The 24,972-nt window shown below is 43.2% G+C and overlaps 1 long non-coding RNA gene across 1 annotated transcript; it reads left to right on the plus strand.

Annotated features, from left to right (window-relative positions):
- Nucleotides 1–5,681: 5,681 nt before the first annotated feature.
- On the plus strand, nt 5,682–15,735 carry LOC140487192 (uncharacterized). Its single transcript, XR_011962732.1, has 4 exons — nt 5,682–5,784; nt 8,540–8,622; nt 11,776–11,862; nt 15,601–15,735. It is a non-coding gene; the product is annotated as an uncharacterized lncRNA (long non-coding RNA).
- Nucleotides 15,736–24,972: the final 9,237 nt, after the last annotated feature.

The following is a 24,972-nucleotide window of genomic DNA, read 5'->3' on the forward strand; positions in this document are numbered from 1 at the left end:
CTGCGATGTCAGGGACCAATGTAGAAGGCTCATCCACTTGGCACTGCTGGCTGAAGATTGCTGCAAATGCTGTTGTCTTGTCTGTTGCATGGATGTGTGAGACCCCTCCAACAGTAAGGGTGGGGATATCAGTGATGCTTCCTGCAGTGAGTTGTTTAATTGCCCATCACCATTCCTGACTAGGTGTGGCAGAACTGCAGAGCTCAGATCTGATCCATTGGTTGTTGGATCACATAGTTCTATTTGGTGTTGCTTGCGCTGTTTGGCATGCAGGTTGGGTAGCTTCACCAAGTTGGCATCTCATTTTTAGTTATGCCTAGTATTGCTCCTGGCATGCCCTGCGGAAATCTCCACTGAACTAGGGTTGATCCCCTGGCTTGATGTTAATGGTTGAATGGGGAATATACCAGGCCATGAGATTTCAGATTGGGCTGGAGTACAGTTCTGCTGCTGTTTTGGCCCACAGTGAGACAGAAGTTGCAGGGTCAAGAGGGCTGATTGTGTTGTTGTATTTTCCAGTGCATTAGTAGATGTAATGTGGTCCATCCAGTTTCATTCCTTTGTTGAGACTGTGCAGTGATTAATACAATGAGTGATTTGATGGGCCAATGTCCGGGATGCAACTTTTAAAAAAAGGTTTTGTGATTTACACATGAAAGAAGTGAAACTATCATGGTATTCGAACAGATGAAAGATTCAACAGACAATCAAGGTATGTTTCAATGGATAATTTCAGTTACATAACACTAAATTTTTGCTATAAACTCTATGCCTTAGAATTGTGCCCTCCACAATCACCTGATGAAGGAGCGGCCCTCGGAAAGCTAGTGTGTTTCCAAATAATCCTGATGGACTATAACCTGGTGTTGTGTGATTCTTAACTTAGAATATTACAGCACTACTAACAGGGCTGCATGTAAACAGGCTCAGTGCAGTTAATCAATATATTTGGAAGGATTTCCTCCAAGTTTGATGATGCAATATTCATCAAAACCGTCAACATTTACCCGCAATGTTGCTCTTAACAAAAACTTCAGGCTGAACCAAAGCTCCCCACCCCACTGCAATGTGGTAACTGCGCCCAGCCCAGGAATTGGAACTGGGACATTTGTGAAATGTGATCTCAAAGGACGCGAACAAAAACAAATCTGACAGATTAGTCCTCAAAGATGAGTAGCAATGTTGAGACAAGGCCAGTGGTATACCATCTTGCACTTAGCTTAATTGTATTTCTTATTTACAGTCGTGTTTTGCAAAGTATAAAGAACTATGTGTTTTTTTTCATGGTAGGAGAGTTTTATTCTAGTTGATCACAGTTGCTGCCTCTCGCTCCCCAAGTCAAATCATAGGATCTATAACAAAACAATAAACTGCAGATGCTGGAGATCTGAACCCCAGAAACAAAGTGCTGGAGAAACTCAGCAGTTCTGAGGGCATCAGTGAAGAGAAAAATAATGTTACATTTAAATTTCAGTGACTCTTCGTCTGAACGGACAAAAGGTCACTGGACATGGAGCTTTCAATGTTTTATTCCCCTCAGAGATGCTGCTGGACCTGCGGTTCTCCAGCACTGTGCTTTCTATAGTGAACTTTATTTCCAAAACAGATCGGAAAAATACTAATCTTCAAAAGTTAAATTCTTCATTGCAAACGTGAGCATAGTTTCCACACTTGAGTTACAGAAGCACGTCTCAGTTGAAAAACAAGATTTAACTCAAAGTAATATTCCATCTCAAAATTAGCCAAGTTACACCAGTAATAAAGCTCATCCACCCAATGAGGCACTTCAGCACAACATCCTGCAGTGTTACACACAGCCACCTTTAAAAAAGAATGATCACATGTCACAAAATTGAAGGACAAGAGCATGTCTCTTTAAAGGAGCTGAAGTCAAACTCTCAATTTTTGGAAAGATTTTTATTAAACCTGATTGAACACTTAAATCTCAGAGCATAATCTTTGCTTTTTTTAAACAAAGTGTGTGGGAAACATCCCACATTGTGCTAAAGGTTCAGTTCAGTCTGATACATAGAGCCAAAGGTCAAGCAAACATCACACTTTCCATTCACTTCTACAAAGGGCTGACATCACATTTCTTCAGGATTTTAAGTATTTTGTAAATTGTTTGTAAACTCATTTGTCATGTTAAAGAACTGCACAATAAATGTCATTGTATACAATAAGAGTGGAGCCTGTGACCGCAGATTTAGCTTTGGAGGGCAGTGTGTGCGCTTTCTAAATTCTGGGAGCACTTTGGGAGACTGCTCCCAGATGGTGATAGTGAGCATATCTGGAATGCACTGTTTAGATTTGGGAATCCATGGGAGACTATCTGTGGTTTCACTAATACTTGGCTTGTGTTGTTGGTGTACAGTAAGCAATTCATAAAGTTACTTCTGTATTGTTGTTGACTACCCGAATGGTATTCAAATCTGCCAGGTTGCCTTCAATAGTGTAAATGCACATATCCATCTTAAATCCTTTCTACTGATTATCAGTTTATTTTACTTTATCAGCACTTGAAATACCGACTTTTTTCTTCTCCCAACGTTGGTTAAAGAAATCACAAGTTCATTCATCCAAGTTAATTTTGTAATCTTTCACAAAGAAACAAGTGAGAACAACATATAGCTGAGCGCAAAACAAAATACTGCAGCTGCGTGATAATCTGGAAACACTCTAAAGGCGAGGCATTGATACTGCACAAGTTTGTCAGCACGGTTTCAATTACTGACAATAATTTGGTAATGTCTTAGTCTTCACATAGTTAAGGTAAATGTGAGATATCTGAATTGAATGAATTGGTTCCTATTGCACTTTGTTCAACAAAAATTATTCTTAGTTTAATCTCCTCAAAGGAGAAAGTGACGACCAAAGATGCTGGATATCAGAGTCGAAAAGTGTCGTGCTGGAAAAGCACAGCAAGTCAGGCAGCATCCGAGAAGCAGGAGAGTTGATGTTTCGGGCATAAGCCCTTCATCAGGAATCACAGGCTTCAGAAAAATAACTGGCATAGACTTATGCCAATACATATGTAGAAGGGTCAGACCATGTTACTATCAGATTAGAGACTAATTTCCGATTTGGTACTATTCAGTGCAACATTTCAGTATGATATTTACATATGTACCTAAAAGAGAAGTTGTCTAAAATTACAAGCTCTAGAATGATTTTAGAATTAAACCTGGAAATAAAGCTGGTGAACAAGAATGGCAAAGTGAAGTCCCATCAGTATCGCCTTGGGCAGTGTCAAGTAAGAATTTGACAACAGAGTTGCCACTTTGGTGTAACCTGCAGTCTGGCTAAATTGCAGCAAAAATCTGTTCAATTTTATCTGCAAACTACTGAATGCAAAATCCTCCTTGCACAATAATGAGGCAGCATTTTGGGATGTCATTTTTAAAATATATTATTTTCAAAGTTACTCACAATTAAGAGTGATCACTTGGTGCTGTTTGCATAACACAGTACGAAAAGGAATTAATAGAAAAAACATTATAACCCAAATTCAGAGTCACTAATTCATTGATATTGCATGGGTCCAGCATTTATAAATAGTCAATTTTTAAAAAGAAATACAGATACGTTTAGTAACTATATTGGAGTACAGTCAAGTTTCTTACTGAACAGTGACAGGATTGGACAGAGTCTGCATGGACTTAAGAGAGGCGAATCATACTTAGCAAATCTACTGAAATAATCTACAGAGTCAAATATTAAAGTAAGAAATTGCAGGACATTTGGAAAAGCTTATCATTAAACATGGTAGACTGGGTTTTGTGAATGAGAAACTATATTTGACAAATTTATGACAGTTCATTGAGGAGATAACAAGTAGGGCTGATAAAGGGCAATCCAATGATGTTCTGTATTTGGATTTTAAAAATGCAAATGATAAGGTGCTACATAAAAGTTAATTGCACAAGGAGTTCATGGTATCGGCGTAATGTATTAGGATGGATTGAGGATTAGTTAACCACACTGGCTGTTGCTGAGTCCTCACTTGCAGTGCTGTATACAATGATAACTCCCATATTTAATAAAGGATAAACCAACATTGGAGACCATTCAAAAAAGATTTACTTAGCTGCTTTGACCTATCAAGAATAGATAAGCAGGGGTGATCTTATGGAAACAAGATTCTGAGGAGCTTGACAGGGTAGATGTTGACTAGATCTTCTAGCACCAGTGAAGTCTCAAACCAGGGGACATTATATAAGGGAACATTCATTTTAAAAAACGTAAAGAATTTTTTTCTCTCGGTGAATGGCTAGAATTTTCTCGCCCAAACAATTGTGAAAGTTAAATGTGGGAGGGGAATGGTTCGGTTACTCTTCGGAGGGTTGTTCTGGCTTGTTGGGCTGAAGGGCCTGTTTCTACACAGTAGGGAATCTGTAATTCTGTCTCAAATTATTTTAAAAGAGGGCAGATAGATTTTTGAAATATTGAGCAGTTGAGGGCTATGCGGATCAAGCATAAAAGAGGTGTTGAGGTCTGGGTTGGCCCAGCCATGATCTGATAGAATGGGGGAACAAGCTGAAGGCAATGAATGCCCTACGCCTGCTCCGATTCCTTGAGGCTCCGTTTCATGCTTTTTTGTTTCCAAAACGAGCGTGATACAATGTGCTAAAGATCCCGAATGTGAAAATGGGGTGTTTATGTACTGGTTCAGATGGCATTGATTCATCAATCACAGCTATACAGTCATGAGTAGGAAAGCAATTCCCTCCATGAATAAATGAAATCTACTGCAGAACTCACACAAAGGGAATTCTTAGCCTCAGTAAACTCTCCCATCACATTACCCAACATATGCGCAGTGTGTCCTGCTTTAGCTGATGCTATCGTCAACAAAGGCGACCCCGGGTGATTGATGTCAGCACCGGACCAATGAAAGGACGGTGGGCGGAGCTGGATGACCTAGCCGGAGTTGTTGGTCCTCCAACCAATCAACGTGAATGAAGGGCGGAGCTAAACAACCATGTGATCACCTTCGCGCACGGCGCAGAGTTGCTGTAATGAATGCTCAGGAAGTTATGGAAAGAAAGGATCCGGTAAGGAAAGAAATAAATCGGGAAACGGGAGAAAAACTGTGTTGCTATGAGCGGAGAGGTTTTACAAACAAATTGTGCCCGTCGGAAAACATACATTTGAACGTCTCAGTCCCGTGTTTGCAGCAAATTAGGAATGGCCTCAGCGCGGCTGCAGACCTGAGTGAGCGCCGCCATCTTTATTCGGGACAACGATTCACTGGACACGTGCACCGCCGCCATCTTTGTAGGGGGCAAGGTGCAGCAAGGCGCATGGTATAGAGTCATTGGGATCATAGCAGCCCATACTGCTCTGATTCACCTCTGGGCTCCCTCATAACCACTTTGTCAATATCTAGCTTCCTCAGTCTCGAACCATGGGTGTATTATCGGTCTGTTTACTACTCTATTATTACTTTTATAGACCCTTTGTAAATGAGTTTTTCACTGCGGCCCAGCCCCTGACCATGTGTTGCTCTATTATCAGATTACTTTTTCTTGAATATATTTGACAGTCAAGAATTCTTTTTTTCCAATAAGCGAGTGTATTTTCCTTCCATTTCTGACGATCAAATTCTGCACCATTTTCATTCCCTGTAATCCATTTTGCACTCCCTGAAACATCAACTGTGTTTCTCCTTCCACAGATACCAGGGATTAATGCCAAAGCCCTGTTGCTTGTGAAGAGGGTGATGTTTGACTTTCTTGTACAGCTGCAGTTTGTGTGGTGGAGGTGCTCCTACAATGTGATTGGGTAAGTGGCATTATAGACTATTTATTCAGCAACAGTGATGATTTGAAAATAATGTCCAAATCAACAACAGTTTGTATTTTTATTATCATGCTTATAATTTCTCAAAAATACTATTGAGAACTTTAGACATAAGGCCAGAGGTGGAGATTTTAGGTCAGGTGACCAAAAGCATTGCCAAAAAGCAGGTTTTGAGGGATGTCTTAAAGGTGGTAAGCAGACCTGTGAGGTTTCGGCTGCGAATTTCAGACCAAGCTGCTTCAGCACCTGTAGAAACAGCCACACAGGTGAAGTAATGAATTAACAAATGGTTGGGAGTCTTCAAGAAAATGGGTTGTCGAGGTCTCAGTGTGTGTGGTGCGGGGAGCTAGGGATTATCACAGTCAGGAATTAAATCAAGTGTGAGAATTTTAAATTGAGGGATATTGGCCAGGTGCTGGCAGGTGAGACTAGATTGGGTTGGGTTATCTAGTCAGCATGGACGGGTTGGACCGAAGGGTCTGTTTACTTGCTGTACATCTCTATGGCTGTATGTTGATTATAATTAGGAGCCTTTTGATGAATCAACAAGCAGAGATTTAGACTTTCTTGAGATTACAGGGAGGTTGAATGTGGGAAGCTGGCCCTGAGTGTGTTTGGAAAATGAAGTCTGGAGATAACACAAGGTGGATGAAAGTGTATGAGCTGAGACAAGGGTGGAATCAGCTAGAAATAGTGGTCTTGGAGTGGGACTGAGTTATCACACTCACCTCACCTCACCTCTGGGATTCAGCTGGTTGCCAGATTGTGAATCAGGGCAGTAACACAATCGGGAGCTGAGTGTCCCTGGTGGAGCCTAAAATGAGGGTCGCTGATCTGACTGTTGCTGAGCAGCTGCTGCTTGGTAGCCCTGTCGATGACATCTTCCATCACTTTACTGCTAATCGAGTGTAGACTGATAGATGGAAATTGGCTGGGTTGGATTGCCCTGTATTTTTGTGTTGAACATCCCTGGGCAATGTTTCACATTGTCGGTAGATGCCAGTGCTGGAGCGGTACTTGGCTTGGTGGGTGGCAAGTTCTGGAGCACAAACCATCAGTATTATTGCCAGAATATTGGCAGGGCCTGTAGCCTTTGCACTACTGAACCATTTCTTGATGTTATTCAAATTCAACTGAACTGCTTTAAAACTCACATCTGTGATGTTGGAAACCACTGGAGAAGGCTGAGATGGATCATCCCACTTTACACTTCTGGCTGAAGATTGCTGCAAATGCTGTCATCTTATCTAGTGCATGGGTGTCTGAGGCCCCTCCATCAGTAAGGGTGGGGATATCTGTGATGCTTCCTCCAGTGAGTTGTTTAATTGTCCATCACCGTTCACAACTGGGTGTGGCAGAACTGCAGAGCTCCGATCTGTTCCATTGGATGTAGGATCACTTAGCTCTGTTGTTTGCTGCTGATGCTGTTTGATATGCAGATAGTCCTGCTTGGTCGCTTCACCCAGTTGGCACTTCATTTTTAAGTCTGCCTGGTGCTGCTCTTGGCATGCCCTCCTTTCCTGTCCATTGTAATGGGTGAGTGCGGGATGTACAAACCCATGAGATTACAGATTGTGCTGGAGTACAGTTCTGCTGCTGTTGATGTCCCACAGTGCCTCAGAGATACCCAGTTTGAGATCCTACATCTCTTCAAAGTCTAACCCATTTAGAACGGTGATAGTGTCACTCAACACGATGGAGATTTTTCTCAACTTTAAGGCAAGACTTTGTCTCCAAAAGGAATGTGTGATGGTTGGTCTTACATCTGTCCATGACAGTATCAGTATCTGCAGCTGGTCAATTCATAACACTGAGATGACGTATGTTTTTCCCGCTTGTTGGTTCCCTCACCACCTGCTGCAGACTCAGTTGAGCAGCTATGTCCTTTTGGACCTGACCAGCTCAGTCAGTAATTCTGTTGCAGAGCTAGTCTCGATTGTGGACATTGAAATCCTGTACCCAGAGTACATTTGACACCATTTTATTGCCTCAGTGCTTCCTCCAAATGTTATTCAACATGAAGGAGGAGTGATTCATCAGCCAAGGGAGGACGGGACGTGGTAATCAGCAGGAGCCATGAGACTTCCTGGTCTCCGGAGCCAATGCTGAGTACTCCCAGGGCAAATCCTCCCTATCTATACACCACTGTGCCACCACATCTGCCTGGTATGTCCTGCTGGTGGGACGGGACATTTCCAGAGATTTCAGGAGAAAGTGAAGACTGCACATGCTGGAGATTAGAGTCAAGACTCTGGTGCTGGAAAAGCACAGCAAGTCAGGCTGATGAAGGGATTAGGCTAGAAATGTCGATTCTCCTGCTCCTTGGATGCTACCTGACTGTTGTGCTTTTCCAGCACCACACTCTCGATATCTAGGGACGGTGATGGTGGTGTCTGGTCATTGTTTGTAAGGGATGATTCCGTGAGTATGACTATGTCAGGCTGTTCCTTGACTAGTCTGTGAGACAGCTCTCCACATTTTGGCACCAAAAACCATATGTTAGTGAGGAGGACGTTGCACCATCAAGAGAGCTGATTCTGTGGTTGTAATTTCTGGTGCCTTGTTAGTTGCCAACTGGTCCATCCAGTTTCATTCCTGTGTTGAGACTTTGCATTGATTAATACAGTGAGTAGCTGGCTGGGCTGCTGTCAGGTTGGCAGGATTTTTTTCGCCAATGACAATGGTTTCATGGAGATCAGGAGATTCCTAATACGTTGTTTTATTTTCTTGAATTCAGATGCCACCATCTGCCAAGATGGGATTCGAACCAGGACTTCAGTCGTTTGTTTTAATATTCTGGATAAAAGCTAAATACATCAGGTTTGTTCACTCATTTTAAATATCACTAACCCTGGTTTTGTTTCTTTGTAAAACACTGTCCATCATCCTGTGTCCTCCATCCTCCCCTCCAACAACGAGTGAGGAGTACATGGAGTTTCTCTGTCACTAAGACTGAGATAATCCGATCTGCTGTTTCTCTCCCTCCCACTAGCCCGCCGAGCCAAACTGCCTCACGTGGTGTTCCTGGTTTTTGTCCCAAACCTACATCTTTCTTCAGTGTCTTGTCAAGCCTTATCAGAGCTCACCTTGACCCTTTCCCCTAATCTCGCTCAACTCCCTTTCCAACTCTCTTTCCTCCACTGCCGCCTCATCTCTCCCCCTCGCCAATTCATAGATATTGTTCCTTGTTCTGTCTGTTGGTCTTTTTTTGGTTATGTCCTTCTCTCCCATTCTGTGAAAAACTGATATTTGACCCCACCGTTGTTGGAAAATCTTGCTCCATCTCCACTCTCCTTTTCCTTTCTGAATTCCTTGCATTTGCTGTCCCTTAACGATCTATCCTTGGTCTCTCCTGTATCTCACATACATAGTGCCAGGAGGTGATATCATCCAAAAACACTGTGTTAGGTTTGACATGTACACTGCCGATGCCCAGCTCTCCCTCCCCATCATCCCTCTCCATTACTCCACTGTTACTCAGTTATCAAACTGCTTACCACATTCCTACTACTTGATTAGCTGCAGTTTCCTCCAATGAAACATTGTCATGGTTAAACCCATTGCCTTACCTTTACCTTTCTGCTGAGCCCCTCCCTCTCACTGGGAACTCTCTGAGGCAGAATGACACTCTTCACAATATTGCTGTTATATCTGACCCCAAGATGACCTTCTGATCAGACATCCACACAATCACAACACTAGGAATTCCAATCTCTTAAACATTGCTTTTCTCCACCTCCCCCCAGCTCCATTGCTACTGAAACCCCTTACCCACGTCTGTGTTCCCTTATACTTGAATCCAAAACAAAACTCTTGATTCCGTAACTCAGAATCTGGTTTCAGACTCCCCTCTCAGTATTTACCCTCAGACACATCCTCTCAGTATTTATCCTGTCAAACCCCTTAAGAATCCCATCTGTCTCAATGAGATCACCTCTCTTTCTCCAAAATCCAGTGAGTAGAGTCCCAACCTTTTCAGCCTTTATTTAGAAGATAATCCCTCCAAACCAGGGATCATCTCATTGAATCTTCCCTGAAATGCCTCCAATAAAGTGACACATTTCCTTATCTAAAGGGACCAAAACTGCTCTCATTCCTGCAGATATGGTGGTCTCACCAGCACTTCCACACGTTACTCTCAGGTATATACTCCAAACTCTAATACTGAAAACTTTTGAAACAAAATATTCGATTCCCCTTCCTGATTCCCTGTTGTAACTGTGTGATAGCTTTCTGTGTTTCCTGAACAATTACCCCTGGTCCCTTTGTGGTACAGCTTTCTACAGTTTCCACCATTTAAACAGTACTTTGTTCTTTTATTATCTCCTCCAAAATGAGCAACTTCCCATTTTTCCCAAGTTACACCCCATCTGGTAACTTGTTGCCCCCTTATCCTGTGCATCTCTCTCTTTTCATAATCCTCTTAGACCTTTACAGTTATGCCTTTTCTAGGAGATATCCCCCCCACCCCTTCCCATTCTTCCAAACATTTACAGGGAGCACTGGGCAGTGGGAAGCAGACAGAGTTGCTCTCTTTTTAGGGATACGCTTTGGAGTGATTGAGAGGATCTTCCTACCCATTGGTCAGGATGGAGACAACTTGCCCATCGTTAGGCATTAGCCTTTCACACCTGTGTCTTATTGATGAGGCAAAGCGGCAGCACGGAATGAAAGAAAAGAAAGTCATTCTTGTTCCCCATATCTCACTGACGCTTGGATCATTTTCTCCAATGTGTCAAAGAACTGCTGTGTTCAGTCACATAAGATCTCAAGTTGGAATCTCCTAGAAACCCACAGATTTCCCTCTGAGTTGACTGCTGATGTCCTCAAGGGTAATATGTACAGTAATCCTGGGCCACGAGGAGGGGATGGTGTGAGTTTCTAACTTGAACTGATAGTGACAGATTTTATAAACTTATATTACAGGATATTACAGGTGGACATTCAGATGGTAATCTCAGTAAATATTCTGCTAAACTCTAATTGAATTACTCAGTATGTCAGGATCTGGATATTTGCATTGTGTGTGTGAGTATTGTGTTCCAGATCAATCCCATTTGCTGCTTAAAAATTCTCCTTTGAATCATCGCATTCTCTCAAAAGGTCTCCCCAAACCTTCAATGTGTCATGTAATCCTTTTATGATGACCTGATGTGTGTAAGGTTTATTACTTGAATGTGTAATTTTTGTATAAGGATGTCTCCGAGAGGGAGCAGAATATTCTTAAAGGGGAGAATAACCATTTTGAGGGGAGGCTGTTGTTTATTGGTATCAATGACATAGGAATCGAAGAGTTCACATTATTGGATCATTGGAATCTCTTGTGGGGTAGAATTGACCTCCATCACAAGGATGGATTGTACTGGTACTGGAAGGGAACAGTTGGTAGTGCTATTCAGGAGGCATTAAACCAGTGAAGGAATGTGGGTAAACCCAGAGAGAGAGTGAGGGAAGAGCTCAGTCCAACGCTGGTACAGTTCAGACGTCAAACAGTCAAGGCAGACAAGGGCAAGGTACAGAATGAGCAGTTACACTGCATTTATTTCAATGAAGGAGGCCCGATAGGTCGGGCAGAGGAGCTCAGGGTATGGTTTTGAACATCGCCCTGGGATATTATAGCAATTACAGAGGCATGACTTAATGATGGATAGGACCAGCAGCTTCATGTTCCAGTGTATAGATGGGATAGCAAAGATAGAAAGGGGGCAACAGAGCAGGGGGAGAGGTATTTTTGATTCGGGATAACATTACAGCTGGGCTTCAAGAGGGTATTCCTGGGAGTACATCCAGGCAGGTTATACAGGTGGAACTGAGAAATAAGAAAGGGATGATCTCCTTATTGGGATGGTAATGTTGACCCCCTTCCCCAATAGTCAGCAGGGATTTGAAAAGCAAATTTACTAAGAGATCACTTATCTGTAAGAATAGTATGGTTGTGTACAAGACTTGACCTTCTTTGTTATTCATTCACAGGATGAGGGTGTCACTGACTGGGCCCAAAGGGCAGTAAAGAGTCAACCACATTGCTGTAGGTCTGGAGTCACATGTAGGCCAGACCAGGTAAGGATGGCAGATTCCTTCCCTGAAGGATATTAGTGAATCTGATGAGTTTTTCTTTTTGCAATAATCAACAATGGATTCGTGGTCTTTAATAGATTCTTAATTCCAAATTTTTATTGAATTCACATTCCACTGTCTGCCGTGACGGGATCCAAACCCCTGGGCCCCAGAACGTTATCTGGGTGTCTGGATTATCCATCTAGTGATAATTTCACTAGGCCATTTGGCAGGGTGAGTGACTGAGGTATCCGTGGGGCAGCACATCAGCACCAAAGATCCCATGGTCTCTGCAGAAGATAGAAAGGGCTGGGGAGGGAGATATATCCCTGGTGGTGGGGTCTGACTGTAGGTAGCGGACATAGCAGAGGTTAATGGAGATTAGTGGGTGGCAGCTGAGGACCGGGAGATTATATTCTTATTGTGGTTGGAGGGGTGGGGGGAAGGCGGAGGTACAGGAAGTGGAGGATATGCGTTGGAGTGCATTGTTGATCAAGTAAGAGGGAAATCTGGTCCTTGAAAGAGGAATCTTTCTGGGATGTCCTGGAGTGGAATTGCTTCTCCTGGGAGCAGATATGGCAGAGGCGGAGGAATTGGGAGTACAGGATCACGTTTTTACAGGAATATACTCAAGGGTAATCAGGAGAGCAAAAAGGGGACTTGAAATATCTCTAGGAAATAGTTTAAGGAGAATCCAAAGAGATTCTACAAATATATTAAGGATAAAATAATACCCAGACAGAGAATAGGACCCCTTAAAGATTAACAAGGCCATCTGTGGAACAACAGGAGGTGGGAGAAATACTATGCTATTCTATTCTAGACAGTTTGGGGAAATAAATAGTGATAATTTGAAAAGTGTCTATATTACAGAGGAGGAAGTCCTGCATGTCTTAAACAGTAGCAAGGTGGATAAATCCCTGGGACCTGATCAGGTGTATCCCAGAAATTTGTGGAAAGCTAGGAAGGTGATGGCAGTGCCGCTCCTTGAGGTATTTATATCATTGTTTGTGACAGGTGAGGTGCTGGAAGATGGGTGCCATTATTTAAAAAAGGTGGTAAGGAAAGGCCAGGGAACAAGAGAACAGTCAACCTAACGTCAGTGGTAGGTAAGTTGTTGGAAGGGATTCTGAGGAACCGGATTTACATGTATTTGGAAAGACAAGGATTGATTAGGGCTAGTTAACATGGCTTTGTGTGTGGGAAATTCTCTCTCTAACTTGATTGAGTTTCTTTGAAGATGTGACAAAGATGATTGATGAAGGCAGACTGTGGACGTTGTCTATATGGACATTGAATGATGTTCCACAAAGTAGACTGGTTAGCAAGGTTAGATAACATGAAATGTTGGGAGAACTAGCCATTTGGATACAAAACTGGCTTGAAGGTAGGAGGCAGAGGGTGGTAATGGAGGCTTGCTTTGCGGACTGGAGGCCTGTGAGCAGCATTGTCCTGCTGGAATGGATATTGGGTCCTTAAATAAATGACTTGGATGTGAATATATGAGATATGGTCAGTGGGTATCCAGGAGACACCAAAATTGGAGGTGTAGTGGACAATGAAGAAGGTTAGTTCAGAATTCAACAGGCTCTTGACCAGATGGGCCATTGGAGCGAGGAATGGCAGACTGGGCTCAATTTAGACAAATGTAAGCTGTTGGATTTTGGAAAGGCAAATCAGAGCAGGACTTGTACACTTAATGGTAAAGTCCTTGGGAATGTTGCTGAACATAGAGACCATGGAGTGCAGGTTCATTGTTCCTTGAAAGTAGAGTCGCAGGTAGGCAGACGAGTGAAGGTGGTATTTGGTATGCTTATATTTATTGGTCAATGCATTGACTACAGAAGCTGGGACATCAAATTGTGGCTGGACAGGACATTGATTAAGCCATTTCAGGAATTATGTTTTAAGTTCGAAATTCCCTGTTCTGGAAAGGATGTTGTGAATCTTGAAAGAGTTCAGACAAGATTTACAAAGACTTTGCTAGGGTTGGAGGATGTGGGCTACAGGGAGAGGGTGAATAGGCTAGGGGTAATTTCCCTGGAGAGTCAAAGACTGAGAGGTGACTTCATGGAGATTTATAAAATCATAAGGGGCATGGATATGGTGAACAGCCAGGGTCTTTTCCCCCCAGTTATGTGGGTTCAAAACAAGATCACATGGACTAAAGTTGAGAGGGCAAGGATTTAAAATGGATCTAAGGGGCAAAGTTTTCAAGCTCTGTGTGGTGTGTGTGTGGAATGAGCTGCCAGATGAAGTAGTGGAGGCTGATACAATTACAACATTTGAAAGGCATCCGATTGGGTACGTGAATAGGAAGAGTTTCTAATGATACGGACCAATAGCTGGCAAATGGGGCTCCGTTTGTTGAGGATTCCTCGTTGTCATGGACAAATTGGACCAAAGGTCTGTTTCTGTGCTGTACATCTCTATGACACTAATAAATGAAAATAAGATGTGTTCCTCTTTTGTGGAGAGCTAGCAGAAGCACAGATAATTGTCCTTGGAGCTGAGAACGTTAAGCAGTGATTTTGACCAGGTGCAAATTTGTTTCTAGGATATCTAATCTGCAGAGAGAGGGGAATTGTTAACAAAGTCACAATTTTCATAACTATTTTCAGGTAATTGGCAAATAATGTGAATATGTGAACATTATTTTATTCAGTAAGTTCTGAGTATCTGGAACAGTCTGAATGGCAGCTGGACACAGACTCAGCAGTTATTCATAAACAGATTTGGAATTTTACTTTTTCAGGGAAGATTTGGGGGGCTATGGGCAAATGGGAAGGGAATTGGGACAGATTTGCAGCATCTCCAGAGGGAGAGGGTACATCCCAAATGGGCTGAATAGCCCCAGCCCCTGTGCTCTGTGATACTGCCCCATTGACTGTGAATGTTGAAGCTCATCCCAGGGCAGAGAGAGGGAGGATCCCACCACTCACCTCACAATGGGCCCCGATGATTGATGTCAGCGCAGGCCAATAGGGGGCAGAGAGCAGTACTGGAGGACCAGGTTGTACCAGTTTGTCCTCCAACCAATCGGAGTGAATGAGGGCATCCTCAAGGCTGGAACTAAAGAAAGGCACATATCGCAGAGATCTGAGAAACTGGAGGACATGAGATAGGGAGCGTTCTGTGGCTGGTGAGGAATTCTATAAATAAGGAAGAGTTGTGAAGCTGGATGAGGTGACAGTGATCGGGAGAGTTGAGGATGGAGGAATTTAGAGTTAGTGAGGATTAGAGTCATAACGTTATACAGCAAGGAAACAGGCCCTGTGGTCCAACCAGTCCATGCCAACAATAATTCCAAACTGACCTAATTGTACCTGCCTCCGCTTGGTCCACATCCATCCAAGTATTTCCTATTTATGTACTTATCTGAAGGTCTTTTAAATATTGTAATTGTATTCACAGCTACCACTTCCTCTGGAAGTTCATTCCACGTGTGTAAATTTTTTTTTAATAACCCTAATGTCTTTCCCCTCAAATCTTTCTCATTTCTTCTCAAAATGAATGCACCTGAGTTTTGAATCCCCCTCTCTCCTGGCTATTCACCTTATCTATACTCTTTCTGATTTTATAAACCTCTAATAAGGTCACCCCTCAACCTCGTGCACGCCAGTGAAAAAAATTCCCAGCCTATCCAGCCTCTCCTTAGAACACAATCCCTCCATTCATGGCAACATGCTGGTAAATCTCTTCTGAACCTGCTCCAATTTAATAATATCCTTCCTATAACAGCACCACCTGAACTGGACAGAGTATTCCAGAAGAGGCCTCCCCAACGTGCTGTAAATCCTCAACGCAATGTCCCAACTCCTGTACTCAAAGGTCTGAACAATGAAGGTAAGTGTGCTAAGCACCTTCTTAACCACCCTGTCTACATGTAACACAAACTTCAAAGACGTGAAGCCCTCGGTCTCTTTGTTCCCATATCACTACTCAAGGCCCTACTTTTATTGAGGGTAAGTTCTGCCTTCGTTTGTTTTGTCAGGATGTTATATTTTGCATTTATTCCAATCCAAAAAATTTTTGAGTATAAAGGCAGTGGGAGTATAATTAAGAGGGAAATCAGGAGGCAAAAAAGGGGCGTGAGATAGCTTTGGCGAATAGGGTTAAGGATAATCCAAAGGGCTTTTGTAAATACATGAGGAACAAAAGGCTAACTAGGGAGAAAATAGAGACCCTCAAAGATCAGCAAGGCAGCCATTGTGTGGAGCTGCAGGTGATGGGCAGTATAGGAAACAAGTATTTTGCATCAGTGTTTACTGTGAAGAAGTACATGGGAGATATAGAATGTGGGGAAATAAATGGTCACATCTTGAAAAATGTCCATATTACAGAGGAGGAGGAGGTGCTCAATGAGTGGCTAACGAGCTGGTGCAGGGGAAAAGGATTCACGTTTTTTGGATCGTTGTGATCTCCTCTGGAGTAGAGTTGACCTGCATAAGAAGGATGGATTGTACCTGAATTGGAAGGTGTCTAATATCTAGGCAGGGAGACTGGCTGGTGATACTCGGGAGGCATTAAACCAGTGAGGGAGTGGGTGTAAACCCAAGAAGATAGTGAGAATAGAGGTATGTCTGAGGCTGGTACAGTTCCGAAGTCAAATAGTCAAGGCAGGCAAGGGCAAGGCACAGAATGAAGTCGGACTGAGCAGTTGCACTGCATTTACTTCAATAGAAGAGGCCTGACAGGGAAGGCAGATGAGCTCAGGGTATGGTTTTGAACATGGCACTGGGATATTATAGCAATTACAGAGGCATCACTCAGGGATGGATAGGACTGGCAGCTTAATGTTCCAGGGTATAGATGCTTTAGGGAGAATAGAGAGGGGGACAAGAGAGGAGGGGGAGTGGCATTTTTGATTTGGGATAGCGTTATGTTTTTGCATAGGGAAGGTATTCCTGGGAGTATGCCCCGTGAAGTTATTTAGGTGGAACTGGGAAATAAGAAAGGGATGATCACTTTATTGGGGTTTTCTGCATGGATTTCGTCCGGGCGCTCTGGTTTCCTCCCACAGTCCAAAGATGTACAGTTTGGGTGGATTGTCCAGGCTGAATTGCCCACAGTGTTCTGGGATGTGTAGGTTGGGTGGATTATCCAGGCTGAATTGCCCACAGTGTTCAGGGATGTGCAGGTTGGGTGGATTGTCCAGGCTGAATTGCCCACAGTGTTCAGGGATGTGTAGGTTGGGTGGATTGTCCAGGCTGAATTGCCCACAGAATTCAGGGATGTACAGGTCTGGTGGATTATCCAGGCTGAATTGCCCACAGTGTTCAGGGATGTGTAGGTTGGCTGGCCCTGGGAAATGCAATGTTACAGTGGGAGGTTAGGAGGCTCTCCAGGTCAGTATCAATGTGATGGGCTGAATGACCTGCTTCCACACTGTTGGGAGTCTCTAATAATTCTAATAGTTTTAAAATAGTTACAGAAAATAATATACCAGATCTAAAAGTTAAGGTTCTGAATTGGACAAAGGCCAATTTTGATGGCACAAGGCAAGAACTTTCATCTGGCCCCTCAAGCCTGCTCTACCATTCAATAAGATCAGGGCTGATCTTTTCATGGCCTCAGCTCCACATTCCTGCTCTCTCACTATAACCCTTAATTCCTTTCCTGATCACAAATCTACATTTTGCCTTAAAGGCATTCATGTTGATAACGTCAAATGCTGCACTCGGCAGGGAATTCCACAGATTCACAACCCTTTAGCTGAAGAAGCTCCTCCTGAACTCAGTCCTAAATCTGCTCCCCCTTATTTTGAGGTAATGCTCTGTAGTTTGACCCACCCCCAGTGGAAATAGCCTCCCTGCTTCTGTCTTATCTACTCCCTTCATAATTTTATTGTTTCCTATCCAACTTCCCATTCTTCTAAATTACAATGACTATTTTCTCAATCTCTCCACATACACCAACCCTCAACTCCTGACTCAAACTAATGACCCTACTCTGTACTCCCTCCAGTGCCAGTACATCCTTCCTGAAGTAAGGAGATCAAACCTGTACACAGTACTGCAGGTGTGGTCTCCCCAGCACCCTGTACAGCTGCAGCATAACCATCCCTCTAGCAAAGAAGGACAATATTCCCTTCACTGTCTTAATTACCTGCTGCACCTGCAAACCAACTTGCTGTGATTCATGCACAAGGACACCCAGCTCCCTCTGTACAGCAGCGTGCTGCAAGTTTTCACCATTTCATCATCAGTTAGCTGTTAGTCTGACCAAATTGGATGACCTCACATTTCCCAACATTGACCTCCATCTGCCAGACCCTTACCCACTCACGTAACTGATCTGTATCCCTGTGCAGACTGACAATGGTCTCTTCAGACATTGCTCTACCTCATCTTTGTATCAAATGTGAACTCTGACACCATACACTTGGTCCTCAACTCCAAAACATTTGTGTAAATTGCAAACAGTTGTAGTGCCAACACTAATCCAAACACCCATTTATCCCCATTCTTTATTTTTTGTTGGTAAACCCAATCTGTATCAATGATAATTACCCATAATGCCATGCATCTTTACCTTATACAGCAGCCTTTTATGTGGCAACTTATCGAATGCCTTCTGGAAATCCAGGTACACCACATCCACCGAGTCCACCTTGTCCAACGCACTCGTCGTATCCTCAAATATTTCCAGTAAATGCGTTAATCTTGACCTGCCTTTCATGAATCCATGCTTTGTCTGCTCAATGAGACAATTTCTACCCGGATATCTCACCACTACTTCCTTGAGAGATTCAACTTCTGTAGGGAGGAAAACGCTTAAGCTAACGGGTCCTTTTTGAAAAATAGTGGCACCACATTTGCAGCTTCTAGTCTGTCAAAACCATCCCAGAATCCAACAAATTTTATTGAATTATCACGAGGTCTATTTGTTATTTCCCTCCCCACCTCCCCACCATCTCTTTTAGTCCCTGGGATGCATTCCATGAGAGCCAGGAGACCCATCTACCTTTAGGCTGTTATCTTTCCCAACATTACCTCTTTACTGAGAATGATTGCTTCTGTATCCTCATCTGCCATTGCCTCCATAGGCCTGCGACAATGAGAGTACACAGACAGTATGTTCCTGTTAAGGCCAAGGCTGGTAGGTGTAAAGAATGCTGCCTGACGAAAGATATTGTGGGCCTGGTCAAGAAAATGAAGGAGGCATATGGCAGGTATAGAGAGCTGTGTTTGTGTGAATCCCTAGAGGAGTATAGGGGCAGTAGGAGTATACTCGAGGTAAACCAGGAGGGCAAAAAGGGGACATGAGATAGCTTCAGGAAATAGGCTTAAGGAGAATCCAGAGTGATTGTACAAATACACTAAGGACAAATGAGTAACCAGGCAGAGAATAGGTACCCACAAAAATCACCAGGAGGAGGTGAGAGCGATTCTGTATGAGCGGAGAGGTTTTACAAACAAAATGTGCACGTCAGAAAACACAAATTAGAACGTCCCAGTCTCGTGTTTTCAGTAATCGGGGAATTGCCTCAGTGTGGCTGCAGGCATGAGTGTGCGCCGCCATCTTTAGTTGGGGGCAAAAATTCACTGGACACGTGCGGAGCCACCAGCTTTGTAGGGGGCAAGGTGCAGCCAGGCGCATGTGCAGCCTTTCTCTGGTACAGAGTCATTGAGCAGGATTTACACAGAGCACATTCAAACTCTGAGAAATGGATGTCTATTTCTGGATTGTTTCGTCATTCATTTAAATAATTTGGTATCGTAAATGAATTTACAGGTCATACAAAATTGGAGGGGTGTGGATAATGAAGAAGGTTACCTCAGATTACAATAAGATATTGATCAGATGGGGTTCAATTTAGGTAAATGTGAGGTGCTGCATTTTGGAAAAGCAAATCAGGGCAGGACTGGTACACTGAATGGCAAGGCCCTGAAGACGTTTGCGCAACAAAGAGAGCTTGGACGGCAGGTTCATAGTCCTTGCAAGTCAAGTTGCAGGCAGATAGGATGATGAAGAAGGTGTTCAGTATGTTTTCCTTTATTGGTTTGAGCATTGAGTATTGGATGTGGGAGGTCATGTTGCTGTACAGGACATTCCTTAGGCCACTTTTGGAATATTGTGTGCAATTCTGGCCTGCCTCCTATCAGAAGGGTGCTGTGAAACTTGAAAGGTTTCAAAAAAGATTTACAACGATGTTGTTACGGTTGGAGGATTTGAGCTACAGAATGAGGCATAAAAGGCAAAGATGCTCCGGTGTTAGAATCATGAAAGTGTTGGCCCCTTAACAGCGCATCAATGAATATTCATGGGCTATGCATATACCTACATGAACACAGGCCACTCACAATATGAACACCTATCTCTCTCTCTGTGCCTACCTTCCTTGTCTATGTGCCCTTTCCTGCTTCCCTTGTAACATTGTGGGTCTGATTACCCTCCCTGTACTGCAGCTATTCCCCAGTGTTTCTCCGTTTGCCTCAGCTGTCGTGGCCCAATTCAGAATGTGGTTAGAATTATCTCCCACTGGGAGTACCATGTTTATAATTACAGTTAAATAGGGTCCCATGTCATCTTTTAAATACATCAAACCTATTTCATCATCACAGTTTGGGGTTTGGTAATCCCCCGTGGTCCTTACACACCTCAGACTTCCTCTCTGTATGATCCTCGATATTACCCTTTTGTCCCTGAGTCACCAAGGTTATTTTAGCCCATTCAGCCTGTCCCCTCCCCAGTGTGTCCCTGTAATATCTGTAAATGCCTGGAGCCACTGATGGGCTGTGCATTGGGGGAACCGACTCACACCCTCACCCTCTCATTGCAGGGACAGATTCTGCTGTACACGTCAGGGCATCTTGGGCCGAGGGAGGGTCCGTACATCATCTTCGGTGAGACTGTGTACCTCTACTAATTCATCCATATTGTCCCAATAAGGCCCATTATTACCATTTCTCTATCAGGCTGGGTGTTCATTCACCAACATCTGTCATTCAGCGGGTGAACGGTTCAGGTTTGGTTTCTGTCAGTTCCCTTTGTTGCTCCCTACTGTCTGTCCAAGTTTGAGCTTTGATGCCCAGTGGTCCCATAGACATGGCCTTCTGGGCCTTATAGGTCGGTGGATCATCCCACCCATTGTCGTCCCTCTGTCCATACGTGGGTGCTTCACCATCTAACCTGTTCCAGTCAGTGTCACCATCCTCACTGCCTTCTGAGGAGAGCGGGGCACTAGGTACCTCCCCCACTGGAACTACCACCTGGCCCTTTGGCTTTAAGGCCTCACGTCTGAGAGCCACCACCTTCACCTGTTCCTGTTTCCCATAATAATTCAACGCATCCTGTCATTCCTGGAATAAAACAGAGCAAAATGTAAATTTGGTTTTACTTGAAATATTAATAATTTGACATTCACTTTGACGTATCTATAGAGGTGAGAATTGTACTGTGATTATTTAAGTGAATTTAACGTGTTCATACAATGGAAATAACTCTGATAATCAACGACAGTGAATGAACTGAATAATATATGATTATTTGTACCAGTTCTTGCATTGAAAATTCAATTTTATTTTAATGCTTGTCACCCATTACACCATCGGCATTCTTATTAGGGAATAATGTAATGGAAGGATATCAGAGAAAATAAAATACTTTAATTTTAGCTTCACTGCAATAATGAACCAAAACAATATTTGGAAATATGGTTAAACTACATAACAAAGTTTCCAGTGTCATTATTGACATGAAAACTATTTTAGTTTGCAAGTTGTTTTGCTCTAAAAATAATTGGAAATGAATTGTGATTATGAATTGACCATTTAAAATATATTTTGAAGAGAATAGTCAGATATATATTTTTGGAGGAAACTTAGGAAAGGAAATAAATATGTATACATTGGTATTAATAGTTTTAAAATGTTTGGAAGTTGACTAGAATTATTTGATTGAGAGAGGCTGCATGATTATTAAGACTAATTCACCTTTTTCATTTCATTGTTGGTTTCACTAGAATCTGTTATGGTCTAAACTCTTGTTGTGTGCAATGGACTGTCACTAATAGCTTAACTAACCTGCGAGTCTCAGATCAGGTTTCCTTTGTCTGTAAGTCAGTCTGTAAGTGCGCGACACACCTGCTTTTCTGAGGGGAAACAGAGATTCCTTTCAAAGGAAATAAGTGGCAGTTCTCACTGAGAATGGTTACTACCACACACCATAAACAGGGAAGTGTTTTTCTGAGGAATTTCATTGTCTATCTATAAACTGATGGTACCTGTGTTTGTCAATTTGTGGAGGATTCAGCACCTTTGTTTTGAGCTGGTTTTATACAAGCAGTTGGTTCATTCTGTCTTTGCCAAGAATGTTGTTTACTTTCCCCTTTTACTGTGATTCTGTAGGTTAGAATATTCTGAGAGTCAGTAATATTCAATAACTGAACGTTGAATGATTTTGACTCTAACAGAGCAGTGGCTTTGTTTTCAGCTAATTATTCCCTTTCCATTTCCTGGTTGTGTTGAATGTTACAGAAACAGGCTCTGAGCAATGTTTCCATTCACTTGTGTTGGAGTCACTGACAGCCACGTGGTCAGTCAGTTTCAGGCTGATGGATCAGTTTCTCTGTCCTATTAGATGGTGGTCACTTGCTCAGTTTCCGATGGCTCACCTCAGCGTCAGTCCATCAGCTGCTGAAACACTGCATCCAGCATTTGTTCCCTCTCACAGTGACTACTCCAATACAGTCCCAGCTTGGACTGTCTCCCACGTTCTGCCTCCACATCCTCATGATCACCTCAGATTCTACTGTCTGTGTCCATGCAGCAAGTTGTGTAAGACACCGACTTCAGTTTTAACCTGATCTATATTATGTTCAGAAAGATCATTTCAAAATGTGGTTCACTGCTTTTAAACCTACCCGTGCCTTCACCCTGTCCTCCCAGCGTAGTTCCACACCTCCCTGAGGTATCTGCATTTATCCAATTCCAGCTGTGTGTCAGTGTTTCTTCTTTTATTCTCCTCCCTCTTGGTGGCTTTAGTTTCTGCTGCCTTGAACCTAAACTTGGTCATTCTCTTCCCCCATTTCCTTCAATTCTCCTCCATTCTATCAGCTCTCCTTAATTTCTACCTGTTTGATCAAGGATTTGGTTTCCACCCTTAAAACTGTCCCTTTGTAGATCGGTAACAGCTCCGTGGTATCGTTGCTGAACTTTAATCCAGAGACCCAGGTAATATTCTGGGACCCTGATTCGAATCCCATCACAGCAGATGTGGAGTTTGATTTCAATACAAATCTAGAATTATAAGCCTATTGATGAAATTATTCTCAATTGTGGGGCTGTATCTATGAAGGTCTTTAAACTTTCCTTACTCAGTTCTGCAGTTCCTGCCACTGCCACTTCCCCAAATGTCTGCCCTGTTTCAGTCAGTATTTCACTCGCGTTACCCACATACTTACTGCCCCGTTGGTGTGGGGTTTCTACTTCCCTGTGAGCTCTAATCCTCATTATTGCTGCATTCACTGGGATAGTTAGCTGCTCCCACAAACTCTCTGACCTGTACTTTGTGCTCTATGTGGCCCCAGACAGGGCAATGTACCCTCACCGAGCACAGGCCAACACATGGTCATGGACAATACCAAAGGCATGCTGACTGTCTGCGTATATGTTGACTCCCTGACCCCTGGCTAATGTCAATGCTTCTGTCAGGGCTTGTGATGGTTCTACCAATTCTGGAGAATTCTCCACAAAATTCCCACAGTAATTAAACAATCCTAAAGTTTGCCTTACCTCCTTCATGGTGTGGGGGTGGATAGTTTTGAAATCATGGTCTATCGTTCCGCTGGGATTGTCCCCTCTTCCTTCCTGATTTGATCTCCCTGATGTGATGTCCCAGGTACATCTCTCCCTACCTTCCCCCTCTCTGTGGGTTAATGTTAAGCCCGGCCTGCCTGACCTGACCCTATATTCTGTTTAATATCTGAGGTCATGAGGTGTTGGAAAGATCAATGTGACTAACTCCATCAGCCATATATCGGTGGGATATAGTGGAATATTGTGGGATCCCTGAGGTAACTGGATCCAGGTGTGCTGTTTTCCTCAGCCAGTAAACGCCAGCTTATTCTGGGATTCCAGGTGCACAGGTATGGACCAGAACCCATTCACAATATCAAGGGCTGAGACTATATACTGTTGCGATTTCAATCCATTAAATACAGTGGTATGGTTCGCTAATGCAGGATACCCTTTAGTGGCTGATTTACTGAGGGAGGTATACTCAATAGTGAGGTGGGATGAGCCGACCGGCGTTAGTCTGGGATACTGTCGGTCTGACTATTCCCTGGTTCCGTCAATCTGTTACTGTCACAATTACTGCCTCCTCAGCTTTAATGGGATCCTGTTTGTTTGGGGAGTGAGAGGGGCCTCAATCTTTACAGGATCTACAGGTAATAACCCACATTCCTGTTTGAGTGACCCACACTGCTGTTTGGGTCCTAGCTATAACTCCTCAGATTCCCTGACTGTTCCAGTCTCCCTGCAAGGTAACTCTCTGGAGATGTCGCCTCTCTTTTGCTTCCTGTCCCAAACCTGTCCAGGTTGTTCCCATATTACAGTTTGTGTCTCTACGTCAATAGTTGGTCCTAACTGTTCTAAACTGGCAACTCCCAGAGCGGTCCCTTCCTCAGTTTCCCACACCCATATCTGAATATATTTTGCCATATCCATGATCTGCGTCAGGAGAGATTTATTTCATCCAGTTTCCTCGATTCCCTCTCCGACTGCTCTCATTTTAGTAATTGAGGTGGTAAGGGGCAAATCCATATCGGTAATTGATATAGATGATCCTTTTATTAAGATTTGTTCTGCTGGTTCGCAAACACAGCATCAAAGAATATTCATGTGCCTAAGTGAACACATGCACAAACACAATGTGAACATCTGCCTCCCTCTCTCTGCCTACGTTCCTTGCCTATGTGCCCTTTCCTTTTTCACTTGTAACATTGCCAGTCTGGTTACCCTCCCTGTACTGCAGCTATTCCCCTGTGTTTCTGAGATTGTCTCATGGTTCAATTCAGAAGGTGGTTAGAATGATCTCCCACTGGGAGTCCCATATATATAATTACAGTTAAATGGGGTGCCAGTTTAAATACATCAAACCGATTTC

Source organism: Chiloscyllium punctatum, chromosome 16 (assembly GCF_047496795.1).
Source record: "Chiloscyllium punctatum isolate Juve2018m chromosome 16, sChiPun1.3, whole genome shotgun sequence".
Lineage (NCBI taxonomy): Eukaryota > Metazoa > Chordata > Chondrichthyes > Orectolobiformes > Hemiscylliidae > Chiloscyllium > Chiloscyllium punctatum.